At 38.0% G+C, this 7,283-nt stretch overlaps 1 pseudogene; it reads right to left on the reverse strand.

The window, feature by feature from the left end:
* Positions 1-6,374: 6,374 nt before the first annotated feature.
* Positions 6,375-6,695, reverse strand: LOC141516342 (peptidyl-prolyl cis-trans isomerase FKBP1A pseudogene; annotated as a pseudogene).
* Between the last annotated feature and the right edge of the window lie 588 nt (positions 6,696-7,283).

The raw sequence follows: 7,283 nt of genomic DNA on the forward strand, positions 1-7,283 counted from the left end.
TTTTGAGGAATCTGATCTTCAGTCATCAATAATAATGAGGCAGTTCTGTGCAGAGGTTAAAGTGGGAGCCTGTAAGTAGATTCTATTTGACTAAAGAGGAAGGTTAATGCAGAGGAAGAGTGGGAAATGTCTGGAAAAAATACATTGGTTCCATCTAGTGCAGGGTCTTGATTGCAAAGCTAAGGAGCTCCCTCATCCATATTCTTATTTTTAATATGGTAATAAAATGACAGAATCATGCTTTAAGAAGATTAATTTTGCATAGGGTTGCAGAATGGTCTGGAGTGAAGAAAAACTAGAGGGAAGATGAGTTATTAAGAATATTGTGGTATGTATAATCTGTATCAAATTACTTGTCTTCCCAAGGAGGGGTACAGGGAGAGAAGAAGAGAATTTGGAACTCAAATTTTTAAAAAATGTTTAAAAGTTTGTTTTATATGTAATTGAAAAATATTTAATGAAATAAATCAAAATGTATCAGGGGAAAAATATCATGGTAGATTATGCAAAAGTTAAAAATGTTTGGAACCTAAGTAATTTTCTTATTAATAAACACTTGGAAGGAGGAATGAGCTAGTTTGGTGAACATTGAAAATATGGAACTAGAGCTCCAATTCGTGATGTATGAAAAATTTGAGAAATATAATTTCATGATAATTATTGGTAATTTTTATTAATTATGGCTAGAAAATAATTAATAAAAGAATGGTTATTTGCTTTCTCTCAAAGACTCCACATGGAGGCCTCTTGATGCTTATATACCCTTGGAAGAGTGGGTTTCCCAACAGGTGGAATTCAGTTCTTCTGATTGGTAAACAATTAATGAGAGAATGAATATTATAATAAGAACTGCACCTATTCTAATGAGGAATTGGCTACTGATCTCTGATTACTTTATTCTTGGACAAAGAGAGACTCATTTCAAACCAGACTACTCCTGCCTTGGGGCAATCTATATAGAAAGATCTATCCTCTACCCAGTCAGTGAACAATGAACAATGGTGGGTGAGAATTCCATTTAGATTAGATTCACCTTGCAAAGTCTTCTGGTTGGAAGGGGGGATGGAGAAAGCATGTACATAGAGAATTTGATCAATCTACTCTATCAAGCAATGTCTTCCACAAGGACTGGCTAAATAACTTAGAGGTTTATTTCTGAATGAGGAAATAGAAAAGGGAAATCTTAATCTCAATTAATAATTGTTATAATATGAGAAATAATCATTTCTCTCAAGTGGACCATAAGAACTAGAAATTGTCAATATGATTTTTATTAAGTGTTTACTGAACTGAACAGTTTTCCTGCTTGAAGAGGTATCGGGGAGTAGTGCTGAGGAGTTGGCAATTTTATAGTGATTCTGCCCAAATATTCCCCAAATTTTGGGCAACCCCTAGCACATAAAATAGATTTTTCTTGGCAACTGGAAATCTAGGGATGTGTGCTGCTGTACATATATTTTTGTACAGCAAATTTGGAAAACCTGGGGAGGGAATTGAAAGAAAGGTTTACTTGTCTCTATGCTTCAGTTACTCATGATTTATGAGGTACCAGAGTATCTTTCATCATTTAAGAGGGTTTTGATTGCTCAGAGGAAGGATCCAAACCCTTCATTTTACAGATGAACAAACTATATCCTGGATACCGATATTCACATAATTAGAGTCATAAATACGTCTGATTTAGGTGCATATTTTTAGGGGAATGGGTCTTAAAAGTTAATTTTTTAAAAGAAACACAGGAAAAATTTTAAAGATTGTTATTTCAGTTATTGGGACTAAAGTAAAGATTCTATTTAAAAGAAATTGTTAGAAGTTAAAAGAAAGAAGCAGAAGGAGTTTTCTTCCTGTATACTCTTTATACCAAAAAGTCAAAGGACTGCTCCCCCCCCAAAAAAATCCAAAGAGCAAAGTATGCTATTTTATGCAAAAATAACTGTAGTGAGGGGGAAAATATATTTTAAAACACTTTTAATAGCTGTGATACCCTCTCAAATTTGTTTAGTAAGCCATATTCAATATAACTAGATTATTTTAATCTTGTTACTTTAATTAAACAAGAGGCAGAAGAGATTAGTTAGATTACCTGTGGTGATTAGCCCAAACTTCTACATAAAACAAAGTACCATTCAAATCTGGTCTCAGACACTTAAGAACTGTGTGTTCCTGGGCAAGTCATTTAACCCTTTTTACTCAGTTTCCTCATCTGTTAATTGAACTGGAAAAGGAAATGGCAAACCATGACAGTGTCTTTGCTGGAAAAGAAAAACCCCAAATGGCACCATGAAGAATTGAACATAATTGAAACAACTGAACAACAATAGGGAAATGAGGTACTGTAATTAAACTCCACATCAAAACAACGCACTGATATCTTTTTGGTATTGTGTATGACTACAAGTAGTGAAATTCTATAGACTTTGAAGTATTAAAGATGCCAGTCACCCAAAGGATAATGGAGAGGTAAATGGTGGGTATGAATAGACTGCTTCACAATACCAACTGATCATTACACAGGAAAAATGGCATAAAGAATGTCATCAAGGGTGGCTAGGTGGTGCAGTTGAATAGAGCACAGGGCCTGGAGTCAGGAATACCTGAGTTCAAATCTGACCTCAGACACTTAATAATTACCTAGCTGTGTGGCCCTGGGCAAGCCACTTAAACCCATTTGCCTTGCAAAAACTAAAAAAAAAAAAAAAGTCATCAGATGGATATATGATTGAAAAGGTGAACTGGTCATGCAGTGAATAACAAATAATCAATGAATAGTCCACATGTCTCATTGTTCTCTACACAATTTTCTAATCAATGTCATGAGAAGGTGTCTGACATAGAAAAGGTGTCCAACATGCTGGGTAGATTTCTGGTAGAAGGTGGCATGGTCAAGCATAGACATAAAAAAAAATCAAGACAAAAAACTATATTGCTGAAAGAATACACATTGTTGTGATCACAGATCAACTGAAGTATCAAAGTATATTAGGTATTTTCAAATATAAAATGCAAAGATATAGAGAAGAATCTTCTAGCCCTACATAGCTTAATATACCTGATATTTATTTGCTTATAAATTTGACCTTTTTTGTTTTCAAGTCTCAACTTTCTAACTTGGGAAAGTGATCTAATCCTTTAACATTTAGTTATTTCCAGGAACTTACCATACATTTTTCAATGACTCTAGAAGATAATATTTCCTTTTATTGTACTGAACAAAATATGTCAATAACAAACTTGAAGGTTATTTTTCATACAATGGCTTTAGAAATACATTATATGTAAGCAGATCTTTGAGATTTACTTAAAAATAAAATTTTATGCATTCATGATGATGATATTTTCCTTTTATAATCTTTTATTTTTTCCAATTACATGCAACAACATTCTTCCTTTTACAAACTTTTGAGCTCTACATTTTTCTGGAACCCTCCCTTCCCCCTCTCCCCAAGGCAGCAAGCAATCTGATATAGGTTTTACTTGTTTAAATGATTTTTTTCAAGAGAGAATTGAATTACTATCAGGCAATCAAAATATTTTTTTACATGTAATTTGCAAAGTTCCATGCTTAGGACTCTGAATACTAAAAAGAAATATAAGGCATTGTCCCATGAACCCAAAGGTTACAATTTGGTTTGGAGATAAAACATATGAAGCAATAAGGAATAATAAGACAGTATAAGTTAAGTGCCAAATCAGTGACTGAGTCCTTGGTGATACAGGCAGGAAGTACAGAGAAATTTGGTTTGAAATGGGCAGATGAAGTTTCATGGAAAAGGTAGCTTTTTAGTTTAGTCTTTTTTTTTTTTTTAGATTTTTCAAGGCAATGGGGTTAAGTGGCTTGCCCAAGGCCACACAGTTAGGTAATTATTAAGTCTCTGATGCTGGATTTGAACCCAGGTACTCCTGACTCCAAGGCCAGTGCTCTATCCACTGCGCCACCTAGCTGCCCCTAGTTTAGTTTAGTCTTGGGGCATGAGTACCTTCCTTTTGTTTTTTTGCAAGGCAATGGGGTTAAGTGACTTGTCTAATGTCACACAGCTAAGTAATTATTAAGTGTCTGAGGTCAAATTTGAACTCAGGTCCTCCTGACTCTAAGGCTGGTGCTCAATCCCCTGTGGCACATTCTTGCCCACATAAGTAAGACATTTCTAGTAGACTTTGAGTAGTTTCTGAGTAGAATCTAGTGGACACAGTAATGGGACAAGCAAAGGAAGGGGATGTGAGCTTTTTTTTTAGGTTTTTTTTTTTTGCAAGGCAAATGGGGTTAAGTGGCTTGCCCAAGGCCACATAGCTTGGTAATTAGTAAGTGTCTGAGACCAGATTTGAACCCCAGGTACTCCTGACCCCAGGGCCGGTGCTTTATCCACTGTGCCACCTAGCTGCCTGGGGATGTGAGCTTTTTGATGACTGTATTCTCCTTGAGGGCAGGGAGTCTATCTCCCTAGTTCTAAACAAAGTGTTTGGCACATGATAGGCATTTAATAAATTTTTATTGACTAACTGATGTGAAAGTTTTTTGGGGGGAGCACTTCAGTGACTGTTTTTTTCTTGAATTCAAAATATTTGTAAGGGAGGAGTAAGAATTAAGGTGAAAAAGGTAATTTGGAATCTGATTGGGGGAGACCTTACCCAGCCTATATAGTATATTAATTAAAACAGAATGAAATTAATAATATGAACAGTATATATATTTTTGCAAGTGAATGGGGTTAAGTAAATTGCCCAAGGTTACATAACTAAGGAAATATTAAGTGTCTGAGCTCACATTTGAACTCAGGTCCTCTTGTCTCCAGGGCCAGCACTATAGCCACTGAGCTGCCCCTTTATATTTCTTCTTTAAATGAGCTTATACATAATTTTTACAAAATTGTTTCAGAAAGGACAGGAATCATCAAATTTCAGAGGGACCTCAGCAGTCATTTAGTCAACTGATACCAAAAAAGGAAATCTATTTGCAACATACTTGATAACATCCAGTTTCTGCTTGAAGACCTTGAAAGGGGAGAAGAAACCCATGGTCTCCTGAGGCAACCCAGTCTACTTTTTTTCTGAGAAAAACCAGCATAAAGCATTTTATTGCAATAATAAAACTTGAAACTCATATGTGGTGGAGGGAGAGTGGGTGGTGGCAGTTTCTCTTATGAAATCACTATACTGGACAGCAAAGAGAGGGTGGGGATGGGAGTGGGAGAGAAGGAAGGTGGAGGTGGGGGGGAAGGGTATCAGCAATAGGGGAGATGAGCATCAAAAACAGGTGATGTTGAAGCTGTGATGACCAGCATCAGTTTTGGTTTTTGGTAGAGAACTTGCTATGATTTCCTGTGACAAGGACTGGGCTCTCATTATGTTGAAAATTTCTACAAACAGCACCTTCAATTTAACAATCAATTCAAGTTCTCAGAATTTAGGTAGTTGTGGAGCTTTGATGGCTACTGGAGATTTAAAAAAGTCCTCCAAATCCATTAGAAAAACCACATGATGGAAAAAAAAAAGTCAGGTCTCAACAAAGTAGGTTTATATTGACCAGAGTTGTCTTGTAGATAAAGGCACCAAGTGGCATGTCCGACACTGCATTGAAAATAACTGTTTTCAAAAGACATTAAGAATGGGGAGAAGGGCGGCTAGGTGGCGTAGTGGATAAAGCACAGGCCCTGGAGTCAGGAGTACCTGGGTTCAAATCCGGTCTCAGACACTTAATAATTAATTACCTAACTGTGTGGCCTTGGGCAAGCCACTTAACCCTGTTTGCCTTGCAAAAACCTAAAAAAACAAAAACAAAAAGAATGGGGAGAGGAAGAGGGTTGAGTGGTTAAAGCAACTTCTTCCCCACCTTCATTTTGGATAAGATGACTGATATGTTCCAAGGAAATCATTCAACATGGAGAATATGTCAGCCCTCAACAGCGCCTCAATCTATTATGACTTTATAGCAGTAACAAAAATATTTTTTAAAATATATAATAGATAAATTTCATCCAAAAAAATAAAAGGGACAAAGATTTCCTCTGTCCAAATAATTCCTATTCTAAGGTTAGCCCATCTGTGTGCTGTTAATGCTTGATCATACAGTTAGTCTTAAATCTATACCCAAAAGACTGCAATTTAAATCTCGCCCACAAAAACAAAAAGATGATGGACTTGACAAGTTGAGGTTTACGGTGTATAGTTTAGAGACACCATGTGAACAAGGAGGAAGAGTTGGGATTAAAGTCAAGTGGTAACACATTTAATAGGGATATATGTCTCTACAATGAATGTAGTGGAATGGCAGGGAAAAGCTCCATATAAATTCATGTGCATTCTTCTTGAAGCTGAGACTGGGCTCTTCCATGTGTCCAATTCAAGCAACAGGGAGCTAGGGGAAGAAATCATTCCTGTCATTCCAATTGTATAAGTTCCACGTCAAAGATGAGAGTAGCATTTGGTGGAATGATGCCTGGATGACCAGTGGACCATAAACATAGTCTGGAGAGATAGTCATTTTTGCTCTCTGGCCACACTCATCTGGGCAGCTCCTTCTTGCCAACCTCGAATCTCCTCCTGCTTGCCCATCACAAACTTGAAGGGCTTATTTCTGTCATGGGAGGAAGCAAACTGTTTCCCATCTTCAAGCATCCCCGTGTAGTGTGCAGATCTGGCCGCGCTTGGGGAAGGTGCGCCCGTCTCCGGGGGGAGATGGTCTCCACCTGCACGCCCATCCCGGCCGGCCTGGAGCGAGTCGGGGGTGGCGGCTCCGCGGGGCGCGGGCACCGGGTGAGACGAGGAAGGCGCCGGGCTGCTCTACCCGAGGACGCGGCCTCACACTGCTCCCGGCGGGCACAGGGACAGACCAGCTGGCGCACCGGCCCAGGACGCTTTCACCACTACCCACCCTTGCCCCGAGCTGCACCGCCTCCAACCCAGTCCACTTCTGAAAATCTCTCATTGTTAGCAAGTTTTTCTTATACTGAGCCAAAATTTGCCTCTATAACATTTTTTTTGTTTGTTTCTTCGCTCCTAGTTCTGCTTTCTTGGGTCAACAAATAAATCTAATCTTTCGCTGGACAGATTCTCAAACAGTTGACTCAATGCCAAGTCTTCTCCATAAAACACTCCTATTTTCTACAATTGATCCTCATGTCATCATTGAGGCTTTGAGGAATGATTTCTTCCCCAGCTCCCTGTTGCTTGAATTGGACACATTGAGGCTTTTCCCCATCAGGTTTACCTTCCTCTGAATCATTTCCAGATTGTCAATTATAAAAATTATTCTTTGGTTTAGTGCCATGATTTCATCTGTGTGGCAA

Source organism: Macrotis lagotis, chromosome 3 (assembly GCF_037893015.1).
Source record: "Macrotis lagotis isolate mMagLag1 chromosome 3, bilby.v1.9.chrom.fasta, whole genome shotgun sequence".
Classification (NCBI taxonomy): Eukaryota; Metazoa; Chordata; class Mammalia; order Peramelemorphia; family Peramelidae; genus Macrotis; species Macrotis lagotis.